A 12,579-nucleotide genomic window follows, 5' to 3' on the forward strand; every position below is an offset into this window, starting at 1 on the left:
ATTTTTTTGTATAGTTTACTTGATATTTTTGTTTTATTTTTCAGGTTTATTTAGTGTATGCCTAGAAGAAATTATGAAGAGCCTTTGGAACCAATAGAACCTGAGATTGAAAGTCTCTTTAGAAGAAGAAGACGTGCTCAAGGAAATATGTATCAGATTGGAAACCAAGACATTGGTCAAGATGACGGAAATAAGAATGTCGCGGCATTAAACAATGTTGAACCTGCTATCAGGCCTTGTGTTATTCGATATCATTTAAATCCGATGCTGGATGATCTGAATCCTGGGATTGTGGCACCCAAAATTCAAGCTGCACATTTCGAGCTGAAACCAGTCATGTTCAACATGTTGAATTCCATTGGGCAGTTTGGGGGTATGCCAACTGAAGATGCCAGGCAGGACATTCGTAATTTTCTAGAAGTTTGTGATTCTTTCCGCCAAGAAGGAGTGCATGAGGATTTTCTGAAATTAAAGCTTTTTTCGTATTCATTGCGTGAGCGAGCAAGAGCTTGGTTGAGTGGTGTACCAGCCGGTTCGATGGAATCATGGGCCAATCTTTGTAAGAGTTTCTTATTGAGGTACAACCCACCGAATATGAATACACAGCTAAGGAATGAAATATCATCTTTTCGCCAGGGCGACTACGAATCCATGTATGAGTGTTGGGATCGTTACAAGAGTTTGCTTCGAAAGTGTTCAAATCATGGTTTTCATGATTGGACTCGAGTAGTCATGTTCTTTAATGGAGTCAATGTACCCACGAGGATGTTACTGGATGCCTCGGCAAATGGGACATTGCTGGACAAATCACCTACGGAGGCGTTTTCTATCTTGGACAGAATTGCTAACAATGATTATCAATTTCCTTCCTCAAGACTTGGGAGTGGAAGGAGAGAACCTGGAGCATTTGAGTTAGAAGCCAAAGATTCGGTGTCCGCTCAACTCTCCGCTATTACTAATATGTTGAATAACTTACAATGTTCCACTGATGTGAAGGAAGTGAAAACAACTAGTCTGGCATGTCTGTTATGCCAAGGCAATCATCACGAGAGCGAATGCCCAACCAACCATGAGTCCATCAACTTTGTTGGTAATTACAATCGAGGCAGCAACAATCCTTACTCAAACACTTATAATACTGGATGGCGTCAGCATCCTAATTTTTCATGGGGAAATCAAGGAGCCCACAATGTTAATCAACCTACTAGGCAGTAGAATCACAATGAGCCTCAAGGTTACCAAAATGCTATGCCATGGCATAATGCTAACAAAGGAGCTTCATCTTCAACGAGCATAAGTTCATTAGAAGCTACAATTCAAGAATTCATATATACTATGAAGACAATACTGCAAGACCATTCTACTTCAATTAAGAATCAAGGAGCTTTACTTCATAGTCAAGGCACCTTACTTCAAAGCCATAGCTCGTCTCTGAGAGCTTTGGAAGGTCAAGTTGGTCAGATTGCTACGGCATTGCAAGAGCGTCAGCAAGGACATTTACCAAGTGATACTGAAGTCACTAAAGGGCCTGGAAAAGAACATTGCAATGTGTTAACTATTAGGAGTGGAACACAAATCAATCGACAAGTCAAGGATAGTGGGCCACAACAAGATGATTCTAGTCCCACTACTGAAGCTGAATTACAAGATGCTAGAGTTTCTGAGAAGGACAAGGAGGAGGATTCTGCCAAGGTACCATATTATGATGCCAAGGCAAAAGAAAATTCTATTCCTACAGCTAAGGAAGCTAGACCTCCCCCACCCTTCCCGCAAAGATTGAAGAAGCACAATGATGAAGTTCAGTTCAAGAAGTTCGTAGACATTCTTGATCAGCTCCATATCAATATACCTCTATTGGAAGCTGTTGAACAGATGCCGATGTATGCCAAATTTCTGAAGGACATCTGTACCAAGAAGAGGAAAGTAGAGACTGTTGCCACGGCAAAAGAATTTTGTTCTTCATTGAGTAAGTTGCCGCCAAAGAGAAATGATCCGGGCAGCTTCATTATTCCTTGTTCAATTGGAGCTAATTTTTTTGGAAAGGCTTTATGTGATCTTGGTTCAAGTGTCAACTTAATGCCGAAATCGATATTCTTGAAGCTTGGCATAGGAGATGCAAGACCCACCTCATTTATTTTACAACTTGCCGACAAATCCCATGTTAAACCTGAAGGGAGAGTCAACAAATCCCATAGCAAGACCCACCTTCTTAATTCTGGACTGCGAAGTTGATGCCAAGGCACCAATCATTCTGGAAAGACCTTTCCTAGCCACTGGACGTATCTTGATAGATTATGAAAAATGTGAACTCACCATGAGAGTGGTTGATCAGTGTGTGACTGTCAATATTTTTAGAACGCTCAAATATGTTGATGACACTAAAGAATGCCAAGGCATTTCTGAATTGAACTCAGTGATTGAAGAATAGACTTAACATCTTTGCCAGAACAACTTCATTCAGCTAGCAGAAAATGAATATTGGGTGGATGATGAAAGCTTAGTGGAGTCCGACGACTTTCGAATTTTGGAGGAGCAATCTAGCTTAGTACAAGTTAGATCAGGTATGAATTTTGAACCTCTGAATTTTGATGAATTCATTTCTCCTAAGCCTTCATTATTGCATGCACCCAATCTAGAGCTTAAGACTTTGCCAGGGCATCTTAAATATGTTTACTTAGGTAGCAATGAGACTTTACCGGTGATTATTTCCGCTAACCTTACTGCTAACCAAGAGCAAAGTTTGTTAAGTCTTTTGATGCAGCATAAGAAAGCAATTGGTTGGACTATGGCCGATTTGAAAGGCATTAGTCCCACGATCTGCATGCACAAGATTCTGCTAGAAGATTGCCACGACAATTCAATTGAACCACAAAGAAGACTCAACCCTGTTATGAAGCAAGTGGTGATGAAAGAAATTATGAAATGGCTTGATGCTGGAGTGATCTACCCTATCTCCAATAGCTTATGGGTGAGCCTTGTCCAATGTGTTCCGAAGAAAGGAGGCACGACGGTGGTTACGAATGAGGATAATGAGCTATTACCCACTCGCACTGTGACCGGATGGAGGATATGTATGGACTATAGAAAACTCAACAAAGCTACGAAGAAGGACCACTTTCCTCTACCTTTCATCGACCAAATGTTGGATCGATTGGCCGGCAAAGCATTCTATTGCTTTTTGGATGGGTACTCGGGGTACACCATCACACCAGAGGACCAGGAGAAGACTACATTTACTTGTCCCTATGGCACTTTTGCCTTTAGGAGGATGCCTTTTGGACTCTGTAATGCCCCGACAATGTTTCAGCGCTGTATGCATACTATATTTTCAGATATGGTTAAGGACTTTCTGGAGATCTTCATGGATGATTTTTCTGTTTGTGGGGATGATTCTGAACGATGCCTCGATAATTTAGCAAAAGTTCTCAAGAGATGCGAGGAGGCTGAGTTGGTCTTAAACTGGGAAAAATGTCACTTCATGGTGACTGAAGGCATTGTATTAGGCCACAAAATTTCACACAAGGGTATTGAGGTAGACAAGGCAAAGATTGAAGTGATTGAAAAGTTGCCACCACCAACTTCGGTCAAGGGAATAAGAAGTTTTCTTGGACATGCTGGATTCTATAGAAGGTTTATCAAAGATTTCTCCAAGATTTCTAAACCCTTGTGCACATTGCTTCAACAAAACCAACCCTTTTTGTTTGACGAATAATGCCTCGGCGCGTTTACTGAGCTAAAGCGACAACTGATCTCGGCACCCATTGTAGTCCCTCCCGACTGGACATCACCATTTAAGATGATGTGTGATGCAAGCGATTATGCCGTAGGAGCTGTTTTGGGGCAACGCCGAGGTAAAATCTTTCATGTTATTTATTACTCTAGCCGCACTTTAAATGAAGTACAATTGAACTACACCACCACTGAGAAAGAATTACTTGCCGTAGTATTTGCTTTTGATAAATTTAGACCTTACCTAATAGGCATTAAAGTTATTGTTCACACTGATCATTCGGCTATAAAATACTTAGTGAACAAAAAGGATGCTAAGCCTAGACTTATTAGGTGGATCTTACTTTTGTAAGAATTTGAATTAGAGGTGGTAGATAGAAAAGGAACTGAAAATCAAATTACTGATCACTTATCTAGGCTAGAGAACAATTCTGAATGCCATGACACTGTAGATATCCAAGAGGAATTTCCTGATGAGAAAATTTTATATGCCACGGCAATCCCGTGGTACGCTGACCTTGTTAATTTTCTTGTTAGTGGAATTGTGCCTTTTGATTTGAATAGTCAGGCTAAAAAGAAGTTCAAGCACGATGCAAGGCACTATTTTTGGGATGAGCCATATCTGTTCAAACATTGTGCCGATCAGCTCATTAGACGATGTGTACCTGAAGAGGAGCAAAGTGATATTTTGTACCATTGTCATTCGGCCCCAAGTGGAGGCCATTTTGGTGGAGCAAGGACTGCTGCTAAGGTCCTGCAATCAAGCTTTTACTGGCCAACTTTGTTTAGAGATGCCCAAGCATTTTACAAAGGATATGCTAGATGCCAACGGACTGGAAACATCTCCAGACGACATGAGATGCCGCTGCAAAATATTTTGGAGATAGAGCTGTTTGATGTGTGGGGAATTGATTTCATGGGACCATTCCCATCTTCTAAAGGAAAATTATATATATTGCTTGTTGTGGATTATGTGTCAAAGTGGGTGGAAGCAATAGCAACTTCAAAGAATGACTCCAAGACCGTACTCAAGTTTTTGCACAAGTATATTTTCACTCGGTTTGGAGTACCTCGTGCTATCATCAGTGATAAAGGAACCCATTTTGATAACAAGTTGATTGCCAAGGCATTGCTGAGATATGGAGTTCGACACAAGATTGCCACGGCATATCATCCGCAGACAAATGGCCAAGCTGAGATATCTAATCGAGAGATCAAGCAGATTTTAGAGAAAGTGGTGAACCCAAAGCGAAATGATTGGTACCCAAAGTTGGATGAAGCACTTTGGGCATACAGAACAGCATTCAAAACTCCTTTGGGGATGTCACCCTTCAAGTTATTGTATGGTAAAGCTTGTCATCTCCCGGTTGAGCTTGAACATAAAGCTTATTGGGCTATCAAGCGATTGAATTTCGATGCTCAACTAGCTAGGGAGCAAAGATTATTAGAACTTAATGAAATGGAAGAGTTTAGAGCACAAGCATATGAGAATGCTCGGATATACAAGGAGAAAACCAAGAAGTGGCATGACCAAAAACTGATGCCACGGCATTTTCATGTGGGGCAACAAGTCTTGCTTTACAACTCCAGACTTAAACTCTTTCCTGGGAAGCTAAAATCTCGATGGTCAGGGCCATTTGAGGTGCATTATGTCTATCCCCATAGAGATGTTGACATCAAGAGAATAGACAATGGGAAGATCTTCAAGGTCAATGGCCAGCGTCTGAAATCCTACAATGGAATTCCACCACCGCACAACAAGGACGTGTTACGGCTGCACGATACTGAAGCGTGCCCAGAGGAGAACCAAAATTCGATGCCTCGGCATTGAATTTGTGTCTGTGCATAAATAAAATTTAACATTCAAGTTTTTTTTCTTTAGTTTTATTTTATTTTATTTTGTAATTAATTTTTGATCTGATTTGTTGGGACCACATTGCTGCAAACCGTACAAGCAGCGGTTACCAAAGGGAGGAAAGGAAAAAGCATTACTTGGAGATATATTCTTTTGATTTGTTTCTTTTTATTTAATTTAATTTTTGACATTTACTTTTCTCTTTCCACAGTTTTTGTCCCGTCAACATTATCGCTTTTTGGCAGTTTTTCCTTCCCCATACACGCACAACCCCCACCCACTAATTTCTCTCTTAACCTTCCTATCACCCCTTTTCCCTCCCAAATTTTTAACTTTTTCTTTTATCTTTAATTATTAATTTTTCTCTTTCATTTTAACTTTTACCTTTTCTGTTTCTTTCATTCATCTTTTTTCTTTGTTATTTCTCCATAGCCGAAATACATCCAAGTTTTTAAAGCTTTCAAAAGCTTCTTCCTTTTTCATTTTTTTTACATCAAAAACACTGAAAATGGTGCGCTCAAGACCGGCTCCAACCGACACGACCGCTTGGCAACAGTTTGAGAACGATGAGGCTAAGGCTCGATTCCAAAACTTCAAGAATCGAAAACTCTTTTTTGAGTTGGGATTTATTTTTACCGAGGAAATTGATAGTGGTTTTGGACCCGATGTTATGGACATTGTGACGCCGCTCAAATGGCAGAAGTTTGTCCGTCATCCTGGTTCGGTGAACGCCTCATTAGTTAAGGAGTTCTATGCGAACATTTCCAAGCCCAATCAACACTCCATCTTCATTCGAGGTAAGTAAATTCGTTTTACATCCACTGCTATTAATCGTTATTTTCATTTGCAGGATGTTGTGGATAACCATGCCACGTTCGAAGAGGAAGCCGATAGCAACACATACGATGGGGTCTTAGAGGACCTTTGTTTCAAAAAAACTTAGTGGAATGGTCGCCAGACGAGCCGATACTCGGTCAACCGAGAATGTCTTCAGTCGCGCGCAAAGTTATGGAATCACTTTCTCAAGCATAAACTAATGCCCACTTCCCACAACACTACGGTATCACTTTCACGCTTATTACTTTTACATTCTATAATGGTATCCCGTCCGATCGATGTGGGTCGTATCATTGTTCAGCAAGTTCACGACTGTTTGGGTAAAAAGGCAAGTGCTTTGGTGTTTCCTAATTTAATTACCGCTTTATGTCGTAAGAAAAAGGTTGAGGAAAATGCTTTTGATGAAATTTTACCTGGATTATCGGGCATCACTAGGGCTAGACTTCCACTGTTGTTGGGAATTGAAAATCTCAAGTCTAACGACCCTGTTCATGAGCAATCTGCAGGTGCTACAGAATCGCATGCTGAGACAAGGTTACTTGCTCTCGAGGAAGCTGTGACGAAGACTCAAGCTCAACTGCATGCCTTACACGGTGACATCCGTAATTTCTTTGGATATGTGAAGCATAGAGATGCTGTGGTGGAATCATTCTTTCAAGAAATCATTCCCCACGGTCAACGAAATTTTCCTGGTTTCCCAGACGAAATTCTACCGGCATTCAATGCCGAGGCATCTCCAAAGCCTGAGCGCGATGCACCCGATCCTCCTGGTGCTGACCCTACTCCTGATACACACCGGTCTGAGACTCCTGAATATCCGCCCACTGTCCCTGTCGAAGAAACACCCAGCCCCATCCCAGCACCCAATCCTTCTCATGCACAACGTAGTGGTTGCCGCACCAAGACCACGGCTGGACGCATTACGCACTATTACTCCACTTCTTCCGAGTCCAGCCCAACACCTATCCAAAACCGCACCCGACGAGGAGCTGCTAGCACCTCCAAAGCACCACCACCACGTAAACATTGAGGTACCTCTCTTGCATCCATTTTCATTTAATTGCATTTCATTGCATAACATATAGTTTATAGTTAGTTTAGTTCTCTTTAAAGCATTGAGGACAATGCTTCCCTTAAGTTTGGGGGAGGTATTGTTCTTGGTAGGTCATATGCATGATAGCATAGTATTATGCCATGGCATCAGTAAATGGTAGGACAGTAGATGAAATATTTTGAGGATACCCGATGATGATAATTTTGTTAGGCTAGAATCTAAATGTAAATGACTGTTGAGAATGATAGAACTCACTCTAGGTCTTGATGCTTTGTGAAAAATATTTACACGATTTGTATGTTTTCTATACTTAGAAAATTTAGGAAATTTTTATGAAGGAACTTTAGTTAGTCTTGGCATTGAAATATAGTATGGTGTTTAAAAGAAAAATAAAAAACAAACTCCCTTAGAAATGAAACTGTGAATAAATGCTTAAGCATAGCTGTAGAGGGACACTCCTCTTTGCCGTGGCATTTCCAGGAACTTTCTTTAATAAATGGAAGCCTTGTGCATATGAGTGAATGAAAGAAGTCACGGGATGACTCTACTTAACTAGCTCGGGGATGGAAGGTATGCTCCCTTTCATCTAGAGTGTGGGAGAGTAGCTGTGATGAGCTGACTCCCTTCGTAAAAGCATAATAAAAAAAAATCAAAGAAAAGGGAGTAAAAATGTGCTTAATGATAAGTAAATGCCTTGACAAAAACTAGGGGACTTGATTAGAAATTGTCTAAATTCGCTAAGTATAGATTGGATACAATCACGCACACACACTATCACAAATGATTTTGACCTAGGGAAAAGTACTTGAATTCTTGATAAGTCTAGCATGTTGAAGCCTATCGTTCTGAGGGATGAAATTCAATTTTGTCCTACTGTCTTACTATCGAGTTTTGCCATGACATTATGCTTATGTAACTGCTATCCATTGCTTGAGAACAAGCAATAGCTTAAGTTTGGGGGTGTGTTAACTTCCTAAAAAGGCTACTTTTAAAGCCTTTTTCACTTAAGTTATTGTTTGTTTAAAAGCTCATTTTAGTCATTTTAGGATCATGTAGTTTCATATAGTTGCATTTGTGGTGGTTGTGCTATTTTATTTCTTAATGGTGCTGTTTGAGGGAAAGGTGCAGTTTGTCCATGGTGTGCAGGGAATAGCAAGAAAAAGGACTCTTTGGGAAGTAATGTCGCGGCATCGCACGTTGCTAAAGCAGATTGAAATGCCTTGGCATTTCTGGCGCAGAAAAAGACAAAAACATATTTCTGCATAAGGACAGCTGCCACTGGACAGCTGTCTCTGCACGTGAAGGACTGCTGTAACTGCCTGCCAGAGCTGCCAATGGACCACTGCCACTTGGAGGATAAGATTCATGCACAACATATGATTCTAAGGGTATGAGGGGTATTTTGCACCCAACAACCTCATCATTACCCCTAGATATTTTTATTATATATGATACCTCATGAGAGAGAAAAAAGGATAGGACGGTGAGCACACGCATAGAGCAAAAAAATCATATTTTTATTTTCACTTTTCCTTTCTTTTTTCCTTAGAATATTCCTCCATTGATTAAGCTCCAAAGAGTGGCAAGCTAGGCGCCGGAAGAAGCTAACGAGCTAGGTGGTTCGTGGTGGCCGAGAGGAGACCTCCGGTGGAGCGTCAAAGGCTTCTTCTCACTTCCCTTTTTGCTGCTATTTTTATATTATTTTGTGGGTTGTTGGAACGAATATTTTCATGACTTTGTGTTTGGATATTTAGAACCCCACCATGAACTAACTTATTTGGTGGTGGTTGGTTGAATGGTTGTTTGAACTTTGTTTTCAATAGTATATTTAAGTTTATTTTGGTTCTTTATTTGCTTTGCTTATGAATGCTTCACCATCTAGGCTTGTAAGAGGCATGGAAATGTCCATCTCTTAGATGAAGGTTAGGTATTCGGAAGAATCCTAAGCTAAAAATACTTGTAAGTATTCAGAAGAAACGCAAGATAAGATCCTCATAAGCAATGGGTTATGGTATTTTCAAGGGGCTTTAACCGGTCTAGGAATATTATAACTTAATCCCTTAGATCTCGGAAGAGACTAGGATAAGATTTCAACGACTAAAAGGGTGTCTTTATCAATAGGGTAGGCTGTCCAACATCGTTGAGTGAGAGCAGATGCCTTGGAATCCTATTCTGTTAGGTTCTTTTGAACACCTTAGGAAAGCCCTGTCGAGTAAGTAAAGACAAGATAGCTTAAATATACTTGAGAAATAAGTTTAGTAACCTTAGACCAATCCTTACCATTCATTTCATTGGAAGCTTGTCACGTGAGGATTATTTTCTTCTTATTTTATTTATCTTTTTATTTACTGTTTTTACCATTTTTCATTGCCTTGACATTTCACCATACTCAACATTAAACATCCATCATTGCCACTGCATTTCCATTTGCTACACCATCACACCATCAATCCGCATCCACCAGCATACACATATCCATTACCGTGACATTTGTATATATCAAGACTAACTATACTTCGATAGAATATTGCATTGCTTTGGTTAGACTTTTATGATTTCACCCAATCCCTGTGGAGACGATACTCACTCATCATTATATTACTTGAGCGATTGTGTATACTTGCACATTATTTGCGTATATTTTATAGTACTCACAACACGCGAACAGTGCTGGACCCCATACATCATTTTCTACCATCTCAAACAAGCGACTATAGACTGTATCAGATTGCAAGAAAGGAAACCTATGACTTTTTTCCTAACTGACATACAACACATATTTCATTGTTATTATTAACAACATCCTCAACATGAAAGAGCGAGGATAGGATTTTTGATGCAGGGTGTGTAATACCCCAAATTTTGGTTAGTGACCAAAATGTAAATTTTGAAAGCTTGATAGTTAAAGTATAAAACTTGGAAGAAATTTTAGGAAATTAAGTGGTAAAGTTCTTGAAAAGAATTTTATTTCCTAAAAAGATAGTTTACTATTGAGAGTGGGGTTTTATGGAATTATATTTTGAATTTGGAATTTGGTAAAGAAAAATTAGAAATGGTTAAACCGGTAAGGAATCCGTAGTTTCAGATTTAATTGAAATCTTACAAAAAATTGAAGGATGTTATAAAGTAGTTGGGAGTGTTATTTTAATATTTTGGATCAGATAAATTTGGTCTGAAAATATGGAAATTTTCAGATTTAATCGAAACAGTGGAATTTAGTGACTAAAATGCAAGTTTTGAAAGTTAATGGGAAAATTCGGAAATTTAAAGTCAAAATATTCATCTTTGACTTTGAATTATGATAAGGATGAGTTGTCATGGTTTTATGGTAAATAAGAAGATTCATTAAGGGTAAATTGGTCTTATCCCAATTAAGTGAATATTATATTCATTTAAGTGGAATTATAATGTAAAATATTACGATATGCACCCAACATATCATTTCAATTGTTCATCTTCTTCTCCCAAAATCAGTCGTGGGTTTCTCCAAAGGTAAGAGAAAATTCCAACTCCATTTTCAAGCAATTTGATTCAATATTTTGTGTAAGTTGTAAATAGAAAATGGTTGTATGAAAAAAACTCTATCTTTTGGTACCAATATGGAATGGTAATCTTGTTGGTGTTCAAAGATCCTAAATTTAAGGGTTTGTGTTCATAAAAAGGGATCATGAAATTGATGATGGATTTTGATGTTTGTGAGGTAGTAGATTCATATTCAAGCATGTGTGATGATTAGAACATGTTTGATCTTTTGAGAAATTGTTCTATGAGTTTTGATCATGGATTTGTTTGAGTGAGAAAAATTATGGAAAATTTATATATGAGTTGGAAATGATGAAGGAAATATTATACAAGCCTTAGAAAAATTGGGGATCATTTTGTAAGTTTTGAAAAGTTAGAGATCGATTTGTAAATTCTAGAAAAATTGAGGGATTGTTGTTTAAGTGTTATATAATTGATGTGCTATATTGGAATTTTTGATATTAATGATTTAGGTGATAAAATGGTGAAAGACCATTTTGAGTAAATTGGAAAAGTTGGTTCCAATACCAAAAAGAATTAATAAATGTTAAAGTATTTTGTGGTGAATAGTTTGAAGCATGATTGTGGAATATATTTTGGATATACATTTATGTTAGTACAATACTAACATATATAAGTATAAATCTATATGTTGTACAGATTATGATTTACTCAGTGTTCAAAACGACTCAAGTATAAAAGAAAAGGGTTATTATGGACAATAGTGAGGCTTATTTTGGAAAATTATAAAGTGTCAAGGTGAGTGCAATACATGCATGAAATTATACAGATGTTTTATACATCATCAGGAAGACTTGCGATAAGTCGACCTTGTTTTATCAGCATGATATTATATCATATTTTTATAAATTGATATGACATTGATATGTTATAGTATGAAATTATAATGCTTTGATTTTTTGAAAATGTGATATTTTACCATGAATATTATTTCGGGTATGAACTGCCCAATATTAAATTATGATAATATACTTTGCCATGATGGATCGAATAAAATAGACTATATGCCCAAGTAAGTCATTGAAGGACAGGGTATAGTTGGCATGCCATAGAGTATAGCAGCTGCAGGTTTATAACACATTACGGTGTATATGGTGGGCACGACCTTATGTGTAATACACTTCGGTGTATATGGTGGGCACGACCTTATGTGTAGCACTATGGTGCAAATATTACTCGAATACCCATGGTCCTCAGGGTTGTATATTGGGCTATTGTCTATGGTTTTATAGATGATTGGTTAATAAATGGTGAGCATAAAATTTAGCTTACGAGCTTAAGGAAATAATGGCAAGTATATTGGTAAGGAATTTTATACTCAATTACAGTATTTTGATCTTGGTAAAATATTGGGTATGCTGATAATACGATTTTAAGGTATTTGGTTTTTATAATGAAATTACGCATGAATTGTATTGCACTATTTATTGTTTTAATTGCCTCACTAAGTATATACTTAGCGTGTGATGATTTTCACGCGTAGGTAAAAAGCCTGTAGAAGAATAGAGAGTTCAAGGCAACATCAAACATCAAGAAGTATATTTCTTTATCAGTAAGACAT

This window comes from Hibiscus syriacus, unplaced genomic scaffold (genome assembly GCF_006381635.1).
Source record: "Hibiscus syriacus cultivar Baekdansim isolate YM2019G1 unplaced genomic scaffold, ASM638163v2 tig00110943_pilon, whole genome shotgun sequence".
In the NCBI taxonomy this organism is placed as follows: Eukaryota; Viridiplantae; Streptophyta; class Magnoliopsida; order Malvales; family Malvaceae; genus Hibiscus; species Hibiscus syriacus.